The sequence below is a fragment of the Aedes albopictus genome, chromosome 1 (genome assembly GCF_035046485.1).
Source record: "Aedes albopictus strain Foshan chromosome 1, AalbF5, whole genome shotgun sequence".
NCBI classification, from domain to species: Eukaryota; Metazoa; Arthropoda; class Insecta; order Diptera; family Culicidae; genus Aedes; species Aedes albopictus.
The window spans coordinates 70,495,220-70,517,737 of NC_085136.1; the positions used below are offsets into that span (position 1 = coordinate 70,495,220).

General features: G+C 38.0%; 1 protein-coding gene across 8 annotated transcripts in view; it reads right to left on the reverse strand.

The window, feature by feature from the left end:
- LOC115269089 (diacylglycerol lipase-alpha) overlaps window positions 1-22,518 on the reverse strand; it is a 430,920-nt gene that overhangs the window by 348,721 nt on the left and 59,681 nt on the right. For all 8 annotated transcript variants that reach the window (XM_062844784.1, XM_029877440.2, XM_029877438.2 and 5 more), the window contains exon 2: window positions 12,838-13,594. The gene's annotated coding sequence lies outside the window, so the exon portion shown is untranslated. The remainder of the gene's footprint in view (window positions 1-12,837; window positions 13,595-22,518) is intronic.

Consider the following 22,518-nt stretch of genomic DNA (forward strand, 5'->3'; position numbering starts at 1 on the left):
CTTTGGCTAACTGATTATATATTTGAGCTTTTAATTTTTTTTTGCTAACTTGTGCATTTGATGCTCTATTAATGTTATATAGCTGTGAAATTTACTTTTTTTTCGAACATAGTTAATCCTATAAAATATTTTTCTGTGGGTTATCGATCAACTAAACAAGAGCTTCATTATAACACAAGATGTATTATTACTCGCTTATACAACATTTATACAACATCTTTTTATTTTTTTATTTTTCAAGATGTTTTCTGTGTTACTTGGGATACTAGCTGCCAATTTATTCATCAGAAACATTTCCTTCTTTTAACCTCTCAGGACGCGCATCAATTTAATCTCAAAACTGCACCGCGCTCGCGCTGTATAAATACGACAAGCGAGTTTTATTTGACGGTGTTGAACTTTTTACAACGGCGTGCATCCTGAATCATAGGCTATTCTTTCTAGTTTTACCATTCACAGATTAGTTGCCGCTGAAGCTGCGATTATTTATGTAGATTTATTCTTCTTGAAAACTTAGGCTGTGCTTTCGATTTATACTGATGTGGAAATCAGTGGCAGTACCTCTTGAGTTTATAATACATTTTCGGCCAAACGGCATTCGGCAAAATGACCCGGAACCCATTGTTTGCAAAGTTGTATTGGACGCTAATACCAATCGAAGAAGCTTTGTTTCGTCCGAGTTGATAGATGAAATTTTAATTTTTCCATACAACGTTGACCCAATCTAATGTGTACAGAGTCATAATATACTACATTGTAAGGGCAGCTGTCAATGTAGCTCAGTATCGATTATACGTGGTGAAAAGGCTTGGCACAAATAAACTACAATAAAAAATACAAAGTTGGCAAAGAGTATCAAAACTTGCAGAAGCAAAACCGGGTTTTTTTTTTGAATACGTACCTAGTACCACGTTAGTAATAATATTTAAACATAATATTTTGTTAAAAAAAGGTGAATATTTGAAAATTATCACTAAACTATACTGCCCATAACTGCATAATTGTAACATTTGCATTTTTTGCCAATATTGAGTTAATACCGGCGATCATCTCCCAATAATCAGTACTTTCATCCACCCAAATGAACTTTATAAGTTTGTTCTGCAAAATGTGAAACAAATACCAAGTCGTTTTGTCTCATTAGCTAAAATTTATGAATGTAACCGCATAACAGTCACACTGGAAATACACACTGGTGTCAAAGCGTAATATCAATCATATTTTGGTCTGATTATTTTTTTAACTATTCGTCCAGCATACAAGAAGAACTGTAGAAAATTTCATTGCAAAAAGATGAATTTTAAATTATTGACAAATTTTTGAAATTTCGTTTCGTCTCCATACTAGCGCATGTTGCAAACTTTAAACTCCATTTTCTCCAATGCCTACTTCTGTCGAATGTGACTGTTATGCAGTTATGGGCAGTATATGCAATTGAAAAACAAATTCAGATCATAATCCATCTAGAATATGTTCCAAATAAAAACTTTCTCCATATCCGCGAGTTCCATAAAAAGAGATTCCTAGAATTCTTTCAAGAATTCCTCTCAAAAAGTCAAACTAGTTGCAACTGCAATTTTCAAGCAGATCCTTCGAAACCTACTCTGAGAATTATGCATCTGCAGCTGTTCTTTATGGAATCTTTCTAGAATATCTTGCAACAATCTCGCAATGAGTGGCCTCAGAAATTTCGGGAGTTCCTTCTGATTTTTTTAGGAGCTCCTTGAGGAATTTCACTAGAAGTTCTTTCCTTTAAAAATTTCTGTTAAAGTTCATTCTAGAATTCCTGTAGAGTTTCCTTTATAAATTCCTCTAAAAGTTCAACCAAATATTTTTCTTGAATTGCTCCCTGCAGGGAATTCTTCAGGATTTATCTAATTATTCTAAATATTAGTATTACCTTCAGAAATTCTTCCAGTAATAAATGCATGCATATCTGTAGCAGTTTGTACAGTCCTAGCTTCTGGAATTTCTCCAGAAGTGTCTTCAGAGATTTCTCTTTGATTTACACAAACAATTCCTTCAGAAGTTTTCATAAAAATCTCTCCAGGAATTCTATTATAATTTCTCTAAGGTTTCTTTGAAGGATTTTTCCAGGAGTTGCCCCTGAAGGTTACAGATTCCACCACCTTGAGGAATTCCTCTCGGCATTCCTGTGGGAATTTATTTCAAAGTTTTTTTTTTTTCAGATATCTCTCACAGGATTACAAATACACACTGATAAAATACCCATCCCATATACACGCAGAAAAAAGTATGTTAAAATCAAACATATTTGATGTAAATTCAAAAACATTGTCAATTTGTTAAGGCCACAAAAATTTAACTGTTTGGAGCAAATCGAACATCACATTTGTTGCAAATGTAATCCATGTTTGAAACAAAGATGCATTTTAGAAATGAAATGTAAATTTTGTGGCATGTCGGCCCTACGAAGTCTTTTCCTACTCTGGAAAACCCAACCTCCGTGTTGTACTTCCAATGCCAACATCATGTACACATTTATTAAATAACATACGCTCCCGAAAACAACAAGATTTCGGTGAACTTTGCCGTTTTTGCAGGAGGAAATCTTGTTTGATGGTGCAGCTGGAACTTGTAAGTTTTGTTTACGTTCTCTTCGTTCTTATGACGGCGGATCGGGGGGCTCTTTAATGGGTATTATCGAAATAAATGTATACTTGAGTTAGTTTTAAAATTAAAATTTTAGTTTTAAACATTTTATCAGTTTATCGAATAATAATTTCAAACGAACGAAATTTGTCTCCGTGCTTTGTATTTTCGCCCCCCAATTTTGGTTTTTCAAATTTTCGCCCCCTTCGGCCTGATTTTTCGCCCCCTGATTTCGTCCACTTTGGGAATCACCGACCTACAGTGTTGGACAAAACAATAAGACCATCAGATGTTTTTCAAACAAAATGGCAAAGTTTGACGAAGTGATGCTCGATTTCTAGTGAACCTATTTGGCTGAAATTTTGACAGTCGCCATGGAGTTATGTGAATTTTGATTTGTATTTGATACTTGATGATTGATAAACACGTACTAAAATTAACCTTCTTCGTGCATTAGCTGATGCTCACCTCGCTGACGTAGTGTACTTTTTGGGGTCATAATGACACTAATGCACGACGAGGCTTAAGGATGCCATTTAATCTGATGTTAGAGTTTTGTCGCACCGTATATCTGTTACTTTGGAAGTAGTGAACAGAACTTAGTCAATTTAATACAAATCAAAATTCCCGTAATTCCACGGCGGCTGCCAAATTTTTAGCCAAATTGGATTAATAGAAACTAAGTACCACATCGTATAACTTTGCCATTTTGTATAAAATAAGTCCGGTGATCTTATTGTTTTGTCCGAAAATCGAAAGTAAAATCCAGAATCTCCTACAGGAATACAAATTTCTATGACAATAACGTTCAAGATTCCTTCAGAGACAGATTTTTTACAGAAACTTTCCAAAAATAGAGAATCTTTTTTAATTGGTCTTGATGTCGCAGCATAGCATCCATTAGGAATTCCTTCAAACAAGCCTATGGAAGTCCCAGCGAGAGTGGTGATTACAAGACACAGTGAGTGGAATCCAAGGTGGAATCAGTGACGCAATTGTGTTCAAAGCAAGTTCAAAATTGAAAACAAAATTCAGAGAGAAGGCGACAACTGCATAACAGAGTGGCGTAGCGGAGTGGCACCAGCTGAAAAACAAAACAACAAACTCTTGAGTTAATTGATTAACTAGTCACCCAACTGGCCATGAACAATGTTGGTTTTCTGATAATGCTGGGTGTTGCAGCGTCAAGATCAACTAGTGAGATCGTTTCAAACTACCAATTTTACCAGTTCTAACTTAAAAACCTCGTATACCAATTTTAGATCATCTCAAACAACTTTCCTTCAGTAATCGAGAAAAAGCGCTTAAGCCTAGGCATAAGGACCAGTTCACGGATTTAATATCTTTGTTCCATCCCAGGAAACCAAGAACCATGGGGAGACATTAACCTTCTTAGCATCGTCACCTCCACCGATTTTCATGATTTTTGCTTTCTTAAAAGCTAAGCGGTTGTTACGAGATGTCCCCACCCAATAGGGCACTGCATTGTTTTGATTTTGTATGGAATTCTGACGTTTCTTGGCCTTGTTGTTTACAAAGTATCTGTAAGAGTGAAAGAGAAGGAGAGAATTTCATGCAGTGCCCTATAACATTCTGTTAACACCAATAATGCTGCACAGTAGGCCTGGCCGCTTTAATGCGTGTAATGCATTTCCGATGTACTGCAAGCATTAATATTGACAAGAAAAATGGTAGAATGAGTCGATTCTATCATTTTCCAGGATTCTTTCAATAAATGGATGCGTATGTATAGACTATACTAGATGAAAGAAGCCTATGGAAGTTCCAGCTTGAGAAACTACTTATGTACGTGACGTAAAAACAAGTTTCTGAGTTTTCATTTCGAAAAAAAAATGCACGCTTCATTTCATCAGCATTAAACTCTAAATTGACATGTGCCTTTAACCTTTCGGTTCAGTGCGTCAGCTCATGGCCGCAGTCACACTACTGTTCCTCTGGCAGCGACAGGGTGGAAAATTTGATTTTAATGTGTTTTGAGATCGATGGGTGGCGAAAACGTCAACATTCCGTGAAAAAAAACAAACCAAACAGTTTTTCTTCTCTGGCGCTACCATTGCGTACGTATTGAAACGTTGCGTTGCGTTGTTTGTATATAGCTTATACAAAGTTCGATTCACAGCGCACGAAAATAACCCCTGTTTCAACAATGTAAATTGATGTTAATCCAGAGTCTGAACAACAACACGACTGTGGTGGACATCGCCGGGAAAACAACCCAGTCGCGGCATTCGTAGTTAATTGGAACAGACATCTGGCAAACTGGCAAATCGACTCCATGGTGAGCGGAAACAAGAGGATGAATATTTTTGAATGTGATTACTGATGGTGGAATTACAATGTATTCAGAGGAAGCAGGGAATATTGGGGTTGAAGGAAAATAGTTTAATTAAAATGAGCACGGAATTGGTCAGGTGCTCTTAAGCTAAGATAAGGACATTGTATTACACTCTGACCTTAAATAACGTCCACTATCGGGGGAGAGGGTTTGTGGCGTAAACCAAATTGGACGAAGAAAATATCAGAGTGCTTACCAATTTCCATTGAAATACACATAATAGATGCTAGTTTACCTTCTGCATGTATTCGGCAAAGTTTGAGTTTTGGACAAGGGTTTCACGTGTGGCCATTCACTTTTTGAGATACTGATCTCAGATGGCAACACTGATCGATCTACATACGATTTTCCATTAACTGGGGATGTTGCTGGTTATCAAGTAAAGTTTCAGCTTCTCTATCTCGGGATGGAAGACAGATATAAATGTGTCGTCTTCGGAAAAGTTATTCAGAATGACAAGAATGTTCTGGTTATTTACCAATTTGCCACTAGGTGACACTAGTTATAAAGTAAAGTTTTAAACTTCTCTATCTTGGGATCGAAAGCAGATAGAAAAAAGTCGTCTTCGGTAAAGTTTTTCAGAAGGACAACAATATTCTGGCGATCTTCAATTAATTGGTAATTTTGCCACTAGGTGGCGCTAGTTATCAAGTAAAATTTTAGACTTCTCTATCTCGGGATCGAAAGCAGATAGAAAAGTGTCGTCTTTGGCATAGTTGTTAAGAAGGGCAAGTTCATTCTTGTTATTCACCAATTGGTTGGTGATTTCGCCACTAGATGGCGCTAGTTTTTAAGTAAAGTTTTTGACTTCTATATCTCGAGATCGAAAGCAGATAGGAAAAAGTCTTATTCGGCAAAGTGGTTCAGAAGGACAAGCAAATCCTGATGATTTATCAATTTGCTGATGATTTCACCGCTAGGTTGTGCTAGTTTTCAAGTTTTACATTTCTCTATCTCGGTAACGAAAGCAGATAGAAAAGTGTCGTCTCCGTTGTTGAAGTTGTTCAGAAGGAAAATAATACCTTGTTGATTCTTCAATTAGTTGGTGATTTCGCCGCTAGGTGGCACTAGTTTTTGAGTCAAGTTTTATATTTCTCTATCTCGGCAACGAAAGCAGATAGAAAAGTTTAGTCTTCGACCAACTTGTTCAGAAGGACAAGAACATTCTGGATATGAACCAATTAGTTAGTGATTTTGCCACTAGGTGGCACTAGTTGTTAAGTAAAGTTTTAGACTACTCCATCTCGGTAACGATAGCAGATAGAAACGGGTCGTCTTCGGCAAAGTTGTTCAGAAGATTAAGAATATTTTGATGAGTCTTCAATTAATTGATGATTTTGCCGCTGGGTGGTGAAAGTGAAGTTTTACATTTCTCAATCTCGGGATCGAAAGCACTTTTCAGTGTAGTCTTCGATAAATTTGTTCAGAAGGACAAGAATATTCCGGATATTTTCCAATTAGTTGGTGATTTTGCCACTAGGTGGCACTTGTTATTGAATTAAGTTTTAGACTTCTCTATCTCGGTAACGAAAGCAGATAGAAATGGGTCGTCTTCGACGAAGTTGTTCAGAAGGAGAATATTATTTTGATGATTCTTAAAATTTAAAGTTTTATATTTCTCTTTCTTAAAATCGGAAGCAGATAATAAAATTCGGCCTCGGCAGAGTTGTTCAGAAGGACAAGAATATTCTGGCGATTCACCAATTAGTTCTGTCACTTTTTCCAGAAAACCATTCCTCCGAAATCCTAAAGCCCGAATAACAAATGCAACAAACGCCCGAAAACCATTCGTTCCCATCAATGAAACAGATGGCCGAATTCGGTTCTAGAAAATTCTTAAAAGATTTTCTCGGGAATCCACCAGGAATGTTTTTCAGGATTCGTCCAAGGATCGCTTCCCGTGATTCAAGAAGAAATCTATTTCTTTGGGGCTTTATCCAAGGATTATTAAACATTATTGGCCTAAAAGTTGCGACTACTCTCCACTGATGTTTTGCCATCTCAAGAACGATTAACAATGAACAATTAACGAACAATCAATTTAGCCTTCTTTATAACCTATACCACCGTTCTTTCAATCTATGCTAACATGATAATTATTAGTGTATAGTTAAACTCAGCCATCATGCGTCTACCAGCAGTCACATGTGAACATTTACAGGTACACCTTGATATATTTAGTGGACCCTCCATTATATAAACCCTCGATTTCATGTACTTCGATTTTATGTACATTTTTTAAAAGTTTTTTTTATTCCAATCAGTTTAAAACTTGCAGCTTGTATTATGATGACTTACAATGCAGGAGTTTTCTAAGCTTTCTAACAAACTTATGACTTCCTCACCGTGAATTGAAATATATTCCTGATATTTTTGGTAGATGTCTGCTGATTGAATTCCAAAATTTGTAGCAAATTCCACGAAAAAGGTCATTTTGATGCATGTTCCAATGCTTCGACAGATTAGTGACAAGATATGAGTCATAGCTAGTTGGTCGAGGTTCTCCGATTTCATCATCCCTTCACTTGTACATTCCCATGTATGAGTTTCTGAAGGAGTCGCTTAACCCCTTCGGAGCGACTTTTTTCACCAACCTCGCCGCTGTAGAACGCGTCAGCGAGGTGCAAATGACCCAACCGTTCTGAAGGGTTAAGAAATTCCTGAAGGACTGCTGGAACAACTTCTGAAAGAATCCATGAAACACTTTTGAAAGAATCCCTGCCCAAAATTTCTGAAATAATTCCAGAAATATTGAAGAAGTATCGTAGAAAAAAATCAGAAGGAATTTGAAAAAAATCTGAAAAACAAAATCCAAAATAATTCTTTAAATAATTTCTCAAAAATAAGGAATACCTTAAGAAACACCTGGAAAACCCTGGTAGAGAACCTATCAAAACCTCTTGAGATATTTTTGAAAAAAATAATCCTGGGGAAATCCCCTAAAAAATCCAAACTACTTTTTTATAAATTCCTGAAAGAAACCATGGAGAAATTCCTTGACGATTGGAGGAAATCCTGGAAGAATTTCTGAGAAAACACATGGAGGAATACCCTGTGGAATTTCTGATGCAATCTCTGTGTGAATTTCTGAAAGAATCTCTTGATTAACGGCTACGCAGTCTTGGGATTTAAAAAACGAGTTGTTTTATTCACCCGACGTTTCGACACGGGGATAGTTTCTTCCTCAGGGGGGAAATAATTACTATCGTTTTTTGTCAATTGTTTTGTCTAACTGTAACCGTCCTTTTTGTGTCGTTTTTGGCACATGACTTCGGAATCACTTTCAGTTTAACGGTTTTTTGGCAATGGCGAAAATTTTCCTTCTTTAGCAAAACATCTCGTTTTTTTAAATCCCAAGATTGCGTAGCCGTTAATCAAGAGAGTCAACCATACAGTCGTATTTCAAAAGCAATTTCTGCAAGAATCTCTACATGAATGTCTTCTGAAGGTATTCTTGGAAAATTTTCTAAGCCTTTCAAAAGAAATCCTTGGAGCAATTTCTGAAAAGAAATATGTCTTGAAGGAATATATAAAGAGATGTGAAGAAATATTGGGAATTTTCTCAGTAATCTTGTGTAGAATTTCTAAGCCAATCCTTGGAGAAAATTCTTCAGAAAGCTTCTGAGAAAACTTTGAAAGATTTCTGAGATTCTGATTCTAAATGTATCTTTGAATCATATTAAAAAAAAAACATGGAGTATTTTTGAGAAAGTTCATGAAAGGTTTTCTAGATGAATGTTTAAAAATTGTCAGTGGAATATCAATGAAAAAAAAATCTGATGAAATTCGTAGATGAATTCTATAAGAATTCTTGAAGTATTTTCTAAAGGAATGCATGCACCATATTTGGAAGCTATCCGTGCAAGACTTTCTTAAAGAATCTTGGAGATTTTTTTGGAGAACATTCTAAAGTCTAAAGGAATCTCTAGAAGTTTTTGTGAAAGAATTGCTGACTGAATTTCTTTGGGATTTCCTGGATGATTTCTCAAAGTAAATCTACGAGGAGTATCCAAAGGAGTCCCTGAAAAAATATCTCTAAGAATTCCTGGGAGATTTTTTCAGGAACTCGTGAAAGATTTTTCAAGTAATCCTTGAGGAAATTTGTGAAGAAATATCTGGACGAAAATCTTAAGATATTTCAGAAGAAATAAAAGCCTATTTTGTGGCACATGACCATGTAAGCCTATATTATATGGTCATTTTTCACAAAGTTGGTCATAACTCAGGAACGAAAAACGTGCATTCCAAAAGTTTCAGTGATCAAAGCTTATAAAATTATCTTCTCAAAAATATTTTTTTTTAATTTTCCGCGAGTTCGGTCCTAGTTTTTCCGGCTTTTCTTTATGAATTTTCTCAACAGTGGAAAACTTTTTCCACTCCTTATTTTTTTTTTGAACTCCTGAGAAATTTTGCTTTAATTTTAATTTAAAAAAACTTTGTTTCTGCGATGCTTCTTTCTTGAGTTATGATTTTTCAAAGAAAAAGCTTATATGGCACATTGGGACATTTTTCAATAAAATTGGCCATAACTCAAAAACGAAAAAAAGTGCATTCCAAAAATTTCAGCAATTAAAGCTTATAAAATAACCTCAAAAATATTTTTTTGAAAATTTTCCACGAGTACGGGCATAGTTTTTCCGGCTTTTCTTTACAAATTTTCTCAACTGTGGATAATTTTGTGGAAAGCTTTTTCCAGGTCATTCTTATTTTTTGATTTCTGAGAAAATTTGCTTTCATTTTCGAAAAAAAAACATGGTTTCTACGATGCTTCGTTCTTGAGTTATGATTTTTCAAAGTCAGTAGTGTCAGGGAAAAACAAAAAAATCCACCTGAGTTTTCCGAAAAAATTGGCGACCCTGAATTTTCCCATTTTTTTTGTTCAAATGTATCCATGAGCCCTGCTTGTGGAAGAAGTTTCATGAAAACTTCTGAGACCCATCGTCCCAATTATCAAAAATCCCCATCAGTATGATTTAACTTATTTGAGAATGATGTTTAACAAGCAGATGTATACACTAAAACTCCATTCCTAAAATATATGATAAATATATAGTTAGTCGTAGAATTTAACAGTAACACACTGTTTTTGAATGAAACACATCAACAATAAAATAAAAATATGGCTCAATAATTCAGTAACTTCGATTACCAGGGGTTAAATTTGTTTGTAGTCACCCAGATAAACGAGTCGGACCTGCATTGAACTTTATTTGAATTTGCATTACCAGTGTTGCCTGCAACAACATATTTTATGTTGCAACACATACATGAAACAATGTACTACACTTGAGATGCACAATAACATTGTCGAATATTGAAATTGCCTATCCCATACTGGATCTGAGTTATTTAGCTCTATTCGAATCTGCATGGTCAGTGTTGCCAGAAGTAATAGAATGTTTGTGTCACAATGTGAAAAAAATGTACTGTACTTGAGGTGCACTACAACTTTGTCAAACATTCGAATTGCCTATCTCCAATGATATCAGATATATTAAACTATATTTGAATCTGTATGATCAGTGTTGCCAGCAATAATATATTTTTGTATCGCAATGTGAAACAATGAACTGCACTATGCCATTGTCGAATATTCAGATTGCCTATCTCACACCGGATATGAGAAATTGAGCCCTATTTGAATCTTCATGGTCAGTGTTGCCAGCAATAATATAACTTTTGTGTATCAACGTGAAATTATGTACTACAATTGAGGTGCACTACATTGGAACATTGGAATTGTCTGTCTCAAACCGAATCGAATATATTGTACTTTATTTAATTCTGTATGGTCAGTGTTGCCAGCAATTACATATTTTTTATCTAGCAATGTGAAGCAATGTACTGTACTTGAGGTGCACTACAACATTGTCAAACATTCCCATCTAAGACCATTGTTCACCCATTTCAAAATAAGTTCTAAATTGCTAAATGTCGTTTTCTAAAAAATAAATAAAATAGATTTGAGTGTAGTTCGCATACGACCAGACGCGTCTTTGTTGCTCGAATAAAGCAAAAGAAATACCGTCCGCAATCACTATTTTAATCGTTCAACCATATCAGCTTTTTCATTCGAGAATTTTATTTTAGGCTTATTCTTCACACACCATATCAGAGCTATTGAGCTATATTTGAATCTATACGATCAGTTTTGCCAGAAATAATATATTTTGTGTCGCAATGTAAAACCATGTATTGCACTTTAGTATTACCATAACGTTGTCGGACATGCGAATGGCCTATCTCGCACTGCATCTTTGATATTGAGCTATATTTAAATCTGCGTGACCAGTGTTGCCAGCAGTGCTGGAAATGTCATTTCGGCATATCTAAGTTCAACCACATCCAGCTCGTTTGAGAAGCTCAACCTGAGAATATGGTATATGAAAAACTTGCGCAGCTAGACCAGCTCTACAAGAAAGTCACGGAAAACCGATCTTTTTCGAATGTTTAAGATAAATGTCGAAGGTAGTCCGAAAAATGCCAATGATATTCATGGTGAATATCAATTGGTATTTTTCGAAGATAGATCGTGACATTTACCTTAAATATTAAAAAAAGAGCGTTTTTTCCCGTGACTTTCTTGTAGAACTGATCTAGCCGCACAAGTGTTTCGTATACCATATTCTCAGGTTGAGCTTCTAAAATGAGCTGGATGTGGTTGAATTTAGATATGCCGAAATGACATTTCCTGCACTGGTGCCAGATACTGCAAGAATTTCTTGTTATTCAATCACCAAAGGCGCCACTTGACTTATACATAATCTTAACTGAACATTCAAATTCGATATCTTTATCGCAAAACCGTGTTGATCGATGTTTGACGTTCTGCAGTGTTGCCAGCTGCAAAGATAATTTTGAAGAATCAAATTTTACAAAGACAAGTACTCAAGATAAATCCAGATGACTCCTGATAATGTGTTACGTTACTTCAAACTGCAATGAACATGAACACCATCCAATTGCAGTAAATTACATATTCAGATTTTTATGCACATCACGGCAGTGTTGCCAACTTAAAAAAAAAACATTTTATTCTATGCAACATGAAATAGCGTTTGACGTCTACTGAAGTTATGCTGGAGAGTCTAATATTTCGCTGACATTCATGTGTATGTATTATATTGTTGAATATATATGACTCTGTTGGAACAGTGTTGCCATCTAACAGAAGAATTAATGATAACAGGAGCTATCATTGATTGGCCTTTGTTGCCCTTTCGATCTTTACTGAACTGAGCATTGTATGTGTATATTCTGAAAACTATTCAAGATTTGGACTAAAAAAATGAGGTAAATCAATCCAACGTAAAATAAACGGACTTTAAATAAGGTCGAAGAATGTAGTATGTGTGTAGTAAACCACAATCGCATGAATTTCGCTAAAAAAAACCTTTCCAACGTCCAACTGTGGTTTGGGAGCTCTAACCAAGCTTCTTTATGATACCCAGAGAAAAAAACTGTCTTCCATGCAGAGAAGATTGGTACCGTCTACTGAGTGTCCTATCTCAAATGTGGGAAGGTCGCTTTTCATAAGAGAACCCAAATCAAAGCCCCTCGAAACATTCTTCGTCTTTTTGGGGGTTTCTACTTTTAATCACACACGCAAACAAAACGAAATCCCCTTTTCCAAGGAGTCTTTGCGGTATCGAGCACGAGTGTCCCTAGGTGGATCTGAGTTTGTCATTTATTGGTTTTTCGTGACTTGATAGAAAAAGGGTCATTTCTCTTTTTTTTTGTCCAGAAGAGCCTGGAAAATATGAGAAGCATACATAGAACAATCGATGCTCATCAAAAACATATCAGTGAGTGTATGTAACATTTAACATAGCTAATTATAGACTCAAAAAGCGCTAAATATAACTCACCCTTAGTTATGATTTCTCCGTCTGACTAAAGAAACTCGTCTGCTTCACGATCTGAACTATTTCAGATCAGTTACTTCCGTTAATCACTACCTATTGTAACTTCCATTAGCATTCTTTTTCACAAATTCACACAAAATATTTACTTTTCTGACTAGAGAAGATACTTTCACACAAGATTTTCACATTTCACTTACTATTGCACCAATGCAATGCATTCAGCTCTCAGATCTTTCAATAGGTGAAAACTTTCCCATTTTTTTTCTTCTGTTGGCACCGTTTTCATTTTCCCAAACTGTGCTAAACTTCGCGTGCAGCTTCTCGTCGCTGGTGCTGAATAGGCCGTCACGTTTCACCCGATTACTCTATAGGTAACCTTTCACCAATTTCCACTGATTTCGAACGTGAGATTCGCTATTCACTGCGCTGTTATTCGTGACACAAGAGAGCAAAAAAAAACAGACTGGAATAAATGGGAAAGGATGCCCGCGCTGATTGAACTTTTCCGATTATAGACGCCGACGCCACCGCCGCCACCGTTGTTGGCAGGTGTTACATCCTTTTTTTGGTTTCATTGCATTATTGGTTTGACGGGTTTCTATATTTTCTCTTTTCACACCGGTCGAGGTGACACACCTCGGGACATCATTGAAATAGACCCTTCACTATGGAGAAATTGGTATCTTCTTCGGTAACATGCACTAATGGGGATCGCACACCTTGCCAAATCCTATTTCCAGACCATGGTTTGTAGGTAGCACTGCAAAAGAGAAAACAATAAAAAAAAGAATATTATTAGTTGTTCTCGTTTTTTGTTTCTTCAAGAAAACTGGATATTTTAAACATAAGGATATTATCCGAAGACCCATATAGGTGAAGCGTGCAAGACGCGAGTATTCAACAAGACAATGCCGAGGGTGACAGTTTTGATTAATAGCCGGTCCAGGAGCTTTTCGTAATTGAAGTTTTCTTGATTTTCTCGGAAATAGAGCAGCTTCATACTTGCTACACGATATACGCATGCAAAATAGTCATTGATTAATAGAGAAAGTTCTCAGTTGTTAACAGTGGAAGTGCTCATAGAACATTAGAGAAGCCAAGACACCAAAACATTTCACGTCGGTTCAATGTGATAGTATTTTCCGCCCATTTGATATCGGATTTTTGGCTAACGATGGAGCAACATAGAGATTCATACATGCACAAGTGAGTTCGTTCCATGCTATTATTCTATTGTGAATGTTCAGTAAAATGTTATCTTGAGAGGCGTGAGTAATTTTTATAACTACGATAAGCAAAGGTAGCCGTCTTTCATGTATATCAAACAAAAACTTTGCACAGTTCGGTACTTCAGTGTCGTCGTAAATCATGGAAAATTCAGTGCAATCCATATTGGTAAAGCCAGTCACTAGGCACATGATGCCAGGTCAATTTTTGGGAAATCTGGATGATTTCACACTTAATTCAGATTGCCGGGATATCAGCATTTTTCCATTCTTTTGCCGAGATTTGCACAGCCGAGTAATCAGCAAACAACAATTTTGCTGAGATCTCAGCAATTTTGACAGTTCATTGCTGAGCTTCGGCAATCGTTTTGCTGAGAGTCAGCTAAAGAATGTCACTTTTTGCTGGGATATCAGCTGATAGTTTTACTGAGCAGACGGCTGTGCGCGTTTTTGCCGAGCCCGCAAATCTGTTTTGAGTGTTCGGAAGTTTTATCTGGAAAAGTCTGGATCGTGTGAAAAACCCTACAAATTCCGGTCAAAACATTACACATTCCGAGAAAAACCTTACAAATCCTGAAAACAAATGTCTGTATATTCCAGATTTTTGCAAAATGAGACCTCAAAAATCTAGATAAGTTCAGATAAATCTGGAAGGTTGGCAACGCTGGGCACATCCGTCCGCGTCGATTAGAAGCGCATAGTCACTAAACACAAAGATGGATTTATCGGTAAGTTCGTTCCACACACACGAGACGTGACACGCGGAAAGACATAACACTTATCGTTCTTACCATCGTCAAGAACGCATTTAAATTACCTTTACGTCGACCGGTTTCGGGCGTGTCAAGGCAATCTACAGGGCAATGTCCGACAGTGTAGATGGGCTAGATCACGCCCGAAACCGGTCGACGTAAATGTTGTTTAAATCTTTTCTTGACGATTATAAGAACCCTAAGTGTTATGTCTTGTCTCGTGTCACGTCTCGTGTGTATCGTGAAGTTTTTACGTGCATAAACTGTCAATTAACTGTCAGTTAATAGTGAAGTTCGTTTCTTATTAAAATAATTATTTCATATGACACTAGCTGTCCAGTCAAACATCGCAGTGCCTAAGGCCAGTAGTACACAGGGTCAACTATTTGACAAGGAAAGAACTCAAGAAACAACATCATGAAAATTTGATCGAGTCAAAAAAGATGTTTGAGCATTGGTTTCTTTTCGGACAAATATTTGACCCTGTGTACTAGCAGCTTAATTATTGTGTGTGTTTTTTTATCTGTATTAACGAGATTTTTAGCCCTAGGCTAGTTCATCTCGGGACCCACGCTTTACTTCCCTTTGGAAGGAAGAACTCACATTTTGTGAGTTTGTCGGGAGTGGGATTCGATCCCAGGTCCTCGGCGTGATAGTCAAGTGTTCTAACCCTCACACCAGGTCCGCTCCACTAATTATTGTATGTATTTCATTCTGTTGTATGTATAGATAAAACCTCCACAAAATGGGATTTGGGATATCTTCCGTTTCCTTGCTTTCACGGTTACTTTTTATTCATTTATTTTTTCACGCGAACAAGTCGGAGTCCTGCCACGACGTCAAAATCATCATGGAAGATGTAAATGCTCAAAGATGTCAGCAGGAGGAATTCAGACCGGCAATTGGAATGTTCTGCACCCCCCAGCTGTCGAACGAAACCAGCCTACGAATCATAGCTATACGTATCACCTTTTCCTAACACAGCCTCGTAACACTTGGAGATCACCACATCACACGGAATCGCAAATCGACCACGTTCTGATTGACGGTCGGCACTTCTCCCCGACATTATCTACACACGTCAGGACCTATCGTAGCGCTAACATCGACTTCGACCACTGCCTGGTGATGGTCAAACGGTGCCCAACATTTTCCGCCATCGACAATGCACGGTACCGGCGACTGAAGCAACTCGCTGTCACCTTAGCATACGCACATAATCTCGAGACGGCGTTGCCAGACGAGGGTGAGCTCGATATGGCCCCTCCTAGAGAGTACTGCAGGAGTACAGTAGTTCAAGCAGCCATCGACGCAGTCATGCAGTAATGCTGCAGCATGGAACCCGGCAACGATTCAAGCAGAAGGGGAAACAGCAGACCCGTTTCTTATGGCAGAAGAAGTGCCACCTAGAAGAAGCGGAGTACGAGTAAATGGAACTGTTGTGCTAGCAACAAGAAACAAGAAACATGGAAGTTCTATCAGATGCTCAACACATCCCGCAACGGCTTCATGCCGCGAGCCGAAATATGCAAAAATAAGGACGGAAGCCGTCTGTCTGACGGATGTGAGGTGATCTAAAGGTGATAACAGCAATTTGATGAGCATCTGAACGGTGTGTCGAGAGCAAAGCTGTAAAAATGAAAACGTCAGTACAGCAGGAAATATCAGCGAGCCAACTCCCACGTTGAGGGAAGTTAAGGATGGTATCGGAGATGAACTCATCAAAATAGGCCCGGAAAAGTTGGCGTTGGTCATCTGACTTCACCAACAAATAGTCTGGGCCTGGGAGGTCAAACAGCACCGGAAGAGTTATTGGCAGGGGTTATTTACCCCACCTACAAGAAAGGTGAGAAGTTGGAGTGTAAAAACTTCTGAGCGAACACAATCCTGAATATCGCCCATTCAGTGCTATTGCAGATCATCTTCCGTCGTCTTTCACCTTAAGTAAATGAGTTTGTGAGAGCCGTCGGTGAAGCCAGCTTGATAAGGCTTCACCGACGGCCGGTCGACAACGGACTAGATTTTCACCGTGCGGCATCGACTTCAAGGTGGCGTACAACAGCATCGACCGCACGAGCCTATAGAAAATCATGGACAAGAACAGATTTTCCAGATCGCTCGCTAGACTAGTTAAAGCGAAAAGGACGGTGTACAGAACTGCATCAAAATTTCGGTCGATCTGTCTAGATCAATGTTTCCCAAACTTTTAGGAGGTATCGCCCCCTTAGAGCTTCAAAAAAATATTTTCGCCCCCCTAGGTGAGGTTTTATATTTCTGCAGTAGAAGGCTGAAACTGTGCTTAGCTAAACCCTTTAAAATCAATACTGTGGTAAAGCTAGTACATAGTGCCATTTAGTGTATCTAAATCTGTGTTATTTTCCTCAAATTGTTTTGGAAATGCGTTGATTTTCTAAATTATATATATATATATATATAAATTATCACATTTTAATCGTGCTTACATAAATATGGAAATCGTGTTCGTGCCTACTTCTCAAACCGTTGTTGATAAAACAGATTGTGAACAGAACACCTATGAACATTCGATATTCCCAACCAGTCATTGTTCCTAAAGGGAGCTTTCCAACAACCGAGAGTCAATGTTTGGTCATCAGTAGTCAAATAAGACTAGTGGGGAATTTGAAAACAATTACAAAGATAAGTTATGTGGAAAAAGTGAAACTCAGAAACATATTGGTGTATTTTCAAATGTAGTTACTTTTCTCCAAATCCACATCCGGATCCAAATCAACAGCTTCGTATAAATTTGAATGCGTACTGTGTTTTAAAAAAAATATCAAATAAGTAAAAATTTAGCATCCATGACTAGAATTGAAAGGAATTTTACGCAGAATTTTTGGAATGTTTTCAAATTAACTTCCAGTAAAGTTTGGAATCCCTCCGAGAAGCTTCTTAAAAATACTTACAAACACTGTGTGTGAAATTGCTCGTAAACACTGAGTTACAAATAAGAAATGTGTTCTGAATTTTGTCCAAACGTCATGTTTTTGCTTGAAAATGTTTAGATTTCCAGAGTCACACAAATCCTTCAAAAATACGTGTAGCAGTCTTTTTTTCTAGATTTTTTTTTCTCAAAGAGTGCACATAAACACCGATAGTTCTGTAAAATTAGGTCGATGTTTATGTTTAATAGAAACAGCATTTAGTATAAAAATCCTAGAAAAAACTTGAACTGTAAGCTTGAATGTCTGGGAGTTTTTATGATTCAGTTGACATTCTCGACATGTAATTCAATACTATTGATGTTTTCCAGCCATTGAAAAAATCGCCCCCTTTTTAGTATTTTCGCCCCCCAATTTTGATTTCTCAAATTTTCGCCCCCCTGGGCCTGATTTTCGCCCCCAGGGGGGCGATTTCGCCCACTTTGGGAATCACTGGTCTAGATCGTTCGAATCTAAGGAGATTATGAAAAGGTGATGGACTCCCATGCCTGCTGTTCAACATCACTCTGGAAGGTGTTAATCGACGAGTCAGACTCAACAATAGCAACCCGATTTTCACGAATTCCGAACAATTTGTCTGTTTTGTGGATGACGTGGACATTGTTGCTAGATCATTTGGAACGGTGCAGTGACAAAACTGTACTCCCGCCTGAAACGTGAAGCAGCAAAAGTCAGAGTGATGGTGAACGCGTCAAAAAACAAAGTTCATGCTGATAGAAGGAACCGCAACCGACAGAGAAAGCCTAGGTTGCAGTGTTACGATGGACGGGACAATCTCGAGGTGGTGGCAGTGTTGATAAAAACTCAAATCTCATGGTTGAGTTGTTTCACGCACGATTCTTGACTCGCCAAACTCACCGCCGAAAAAATCATGCATGAGTTGACTCGCGGTTTCACTCATTTCGTTATTTCTTGGTGTTCTTATTATTTACATCGAAGTTTTTAGTATTGTATAATACAACAAAAGCAAATCTAGCATACAACATCATTTAATGTCGTTCAAATTGTTTTGAATTTGTTTTTCAATTATATGAGATTTCGGCGCTTGACTCGTGAGAGCGAGATTTTGCATGAAAAACTCGCACGTGAGAAAACGATTCAGAATCGCTCACGAGAAGCGGTTCATGAGTGTGATTTGAGTGTGAGTTTACCAACACTGGGTGGTGGAACACTTCATCTATCTCGGTTCCTTATTAACGGCATGGAAATACGTGAAATACAAAGACGCATCATTAGTGCAAGTCAGGTCAACCATAAGCTCCACAAAAACCTGCAGTCTAAAAAGATTCACCCACGCACCAAATGTACCTTGTACAAGACGTTGACAAAACCGATGGTTCTCTACGGGCTCGAGATTTGAACTATGCTCGAGGAGAATATGCAAGCACTTGAAGTGGTCGAGCGTCGTGTGCTTAGGACCATATTTGGCGGTGTGTGGCGGCGAAGGATGAACCACGACCTCGCTGCTCTCTATGGCGAACCTAGCACCCGGAAGGTGCCAAAAGCAGGATGAATACGATGGACAGGCCATGTTGTGAGAATGCCAGACAACAACCCTGCAAAACTAGTACTCGCAACAGATCCGGACGGTACCAGAAGACCTGGAGGACAGCGTACAAGGTGGGAAGAAGGGGTGGAAAGAGATCTGGTAAGCGTTGCTCTTGACCGAGCTTGTCACACAAGAGTCATGGCAGCGTAGGTTTTTGTTGCACAGAAGTCAGTATGATTTACTTCTAACATATAAATACTAACTTGCTAGAAGTAAATCACAGTGACTTCTGCGCAATCAAAGCCTGCGCTGCCGTGACTCTTCTGTGACATGAGTGTTGCTTGCAGAGTCGCACTGTGCTACTAGCATTGATAGGCAGATCGTCTAATAAATTGTATGTTAGTCACTAAAAACATTGAGATTTGATTACACCCGAACCTCCATTAAGGGGGCATCCATTTAGTACGTCACGCTAAAAATGGGAATTTTTCACCCCCACTCCCCCCTTCATACGGGTTTTTCCTATACTTAATACATTGCTTGTCACACTTTTTAGAACTCCCCTCCCTCTTCTTAGCGTGACGTACTTTATGGATGTCCCCTTAAGGTAATGCCTTAGTACATGTTTTACCTAATGGGATTCATTACGTCAAGGTTTTCAGATGTAAATGGGGAAGGGTTAGAGAGATATCAAAGAATTTTTAAGGGGGGGGGGGAGGGGGCCAGAGGCCTTTTCAGGGCGCTTCAGGGGATATCAGAGGGCTTTTAGGAGGCTTTTTAGGTCCTGAGGTGAACTTCACGGGAGTTCAAAAGCGTTTCAAGACGTTTCAATGCGTATTAAGGTGTTTCAGATTTCAGAGGCGTTTGAGAGGTGTTCTAGGAGGCTTCGGAGGTTCTCAGGCCTCACGGAGGTCTCAGAGGGTTTTCAAAGGCGTTTCAATATGTGGAACACCCTTTTATCCGATGGAAGATGGGATAACATATACCCCTCGGGTTATTATTTATTGACGTTCATCCATTCAGTGAACGTCCACTTCCAAAATGAACTCCTCGGACGTGGACATGCAGAGTATACTCTCATCCTTTTTCTCCTGTGGACCACCAACCCGGCAAGACGTGCCGAACAGCATCGGGTAGTGAGTATGGACGCCATTGGGCAATCCTCTGCGGTATGATCATTCGATTTGCACACAATCCAAAGCGTTTCAGGAGGCTCTAGTTGGCTTCAGAGGCTCTCATGTGAATTTCACGGAGGTTTCATGGCGAATTTTAGAGGCGTTTTGAAGTATTTCAAGACGTTTCAAAGCGTTTCAGAGCGTTTCTGATGCGTTTTAACCTTACTCAAGGAACTTCTTGCAGACCCAGAAAGAATCATTGAACTCACCACTTGACAGACCACAGTTACCTGCGACTGTGTAACGTGTAAGCATGAACGTTAGCCATAAAGCTCTTGGAGATAACCAACTACGTTGGTAGATCCGATGACTTATGCTCAAGGGAGTTCCTGGAGGTTCTCAAACAGAAATTGAACTCACCACTTGACAGCACATAGTTGTATAGGGCTGTGCAAGCATGAATTGAATTCATAAGGCTACAATATCCAAATCCACTGATTGCACTAGTAGATCAGGGGGTCCCCGGTTTGCCTAGTGGTTAAGGCTATGGATCGTCAATCCGGAGGGGACCGGTTCGATTCCCGTTTCAGTCGGGAAAATTTTCTCGACTCCCTGGGCATAGTGTATCATTGTACTTGCCTCACAATATACAAATTCATGCAATGGCAGGCAAAGAAAGCCCTTCAATTAATAACTGTGGAAGTGCTCAAAGAACACTAAGTCCCAGTGGGGACGTAGAGCCACAAATAAGAAGAAGAAGAATGTGAGGAGTAAATAGTTTCTTCGAATTTCGACTGTTTATGACTTGGTTTATGATTAATATGATTATAATGGAAGGTATGGCGTTCGGTCTTTTGAGGAAAAACTCAAAAACGAATTCTTAAGCTTAAGAATCCGTTTTTGAGTTATTCCTCAAAAGACTGAACACCATACCTCCCAACGTAAATGATTTCCTTTTGTTTGCTCATATAATACCCAGAGATTTGTTCTTCTCTAATTAATGGATTGTTTATCTTTATTAAATCGCTGTAATGGTTGGAGTTTCAAATGACAATATTTCAATCTATGATTCATCCTTCTTCTACCCATAGCCTATTCTTTCAAGAAGTATTGTTTTCCACATTTAACTTTCATGAATAACATTACTTTATATCATTTTATTGGCTTCTACTTTCTATCATTCTAGGAATCTATTTCGAATTGCAATGCGGTAATAAGCTGATTGTCGTTTTTCTGTCAAATACTGATCATTTTTTCTTGTCTTCCAAATTGTTTTTTTTTTCAATTATACCTTTTATGCTATTCGACCTTTTGTCTTTCGACCTTTTGTCATAGATTCTTTTGTAACAAATAAGTTGCAATTTTGCACACGACACAACATTTTGAGCACGAGAACTTTAGGAGTACTGAATGACAGCTGGGCACATTGTTTACATTCAAGAAAGTTCCACATTTAAGTCGTAGTATCCGTTTGGGCTGGATAAACTTTATTGTGTTATTTTTTATCCCATAAAATCTTAAGAAAAGATATAAACGCCGTATTACAGTAAAGTATACAGTGATAGGGTGCATGTACCAGTTATGGCATTACCTAAGGATTACTATTTCTACAAAAATAAGAAGAAAACCGACGAATGTCGTCGTTTCCATACTTTGCAGGAAAAATATAGAAACGGGGCCAAAACTACTTTTAGTCTTTATTACGGCGTATTCCAATGATATGACTTCTGTACTAGTTATGGATATATAGTTTAATTTCGGTTTCACTTCGCACTATTTGCATGCATTTCTTATGGGATTAGCCATAACTGGTACACTATGGCGAAAAAGGGTGTAAAGAAGCCGAAACTTCAAGGACTTTACTGCCTATGATCGCATAATTGTCCCATATGAATAGGAAACCCAGCAAAGATGGGACTGATATGCGATCATGGGTAGTTTATTTCTTTCATAATTTGAGCAAATTTTGAAGTTTGAATGAGTTAAAGGTTGAAAAACAACGAATTTGAGATACTATAGCCACAACTGGTACACTGAGCCTAAATAAACATAAATTGATAGATCATTGAGGAACACTCGTTAAATTGAACTTATTTTCAGCTGAACAACAAAAAAATATAATTTCGTTGGGGGCTGGAT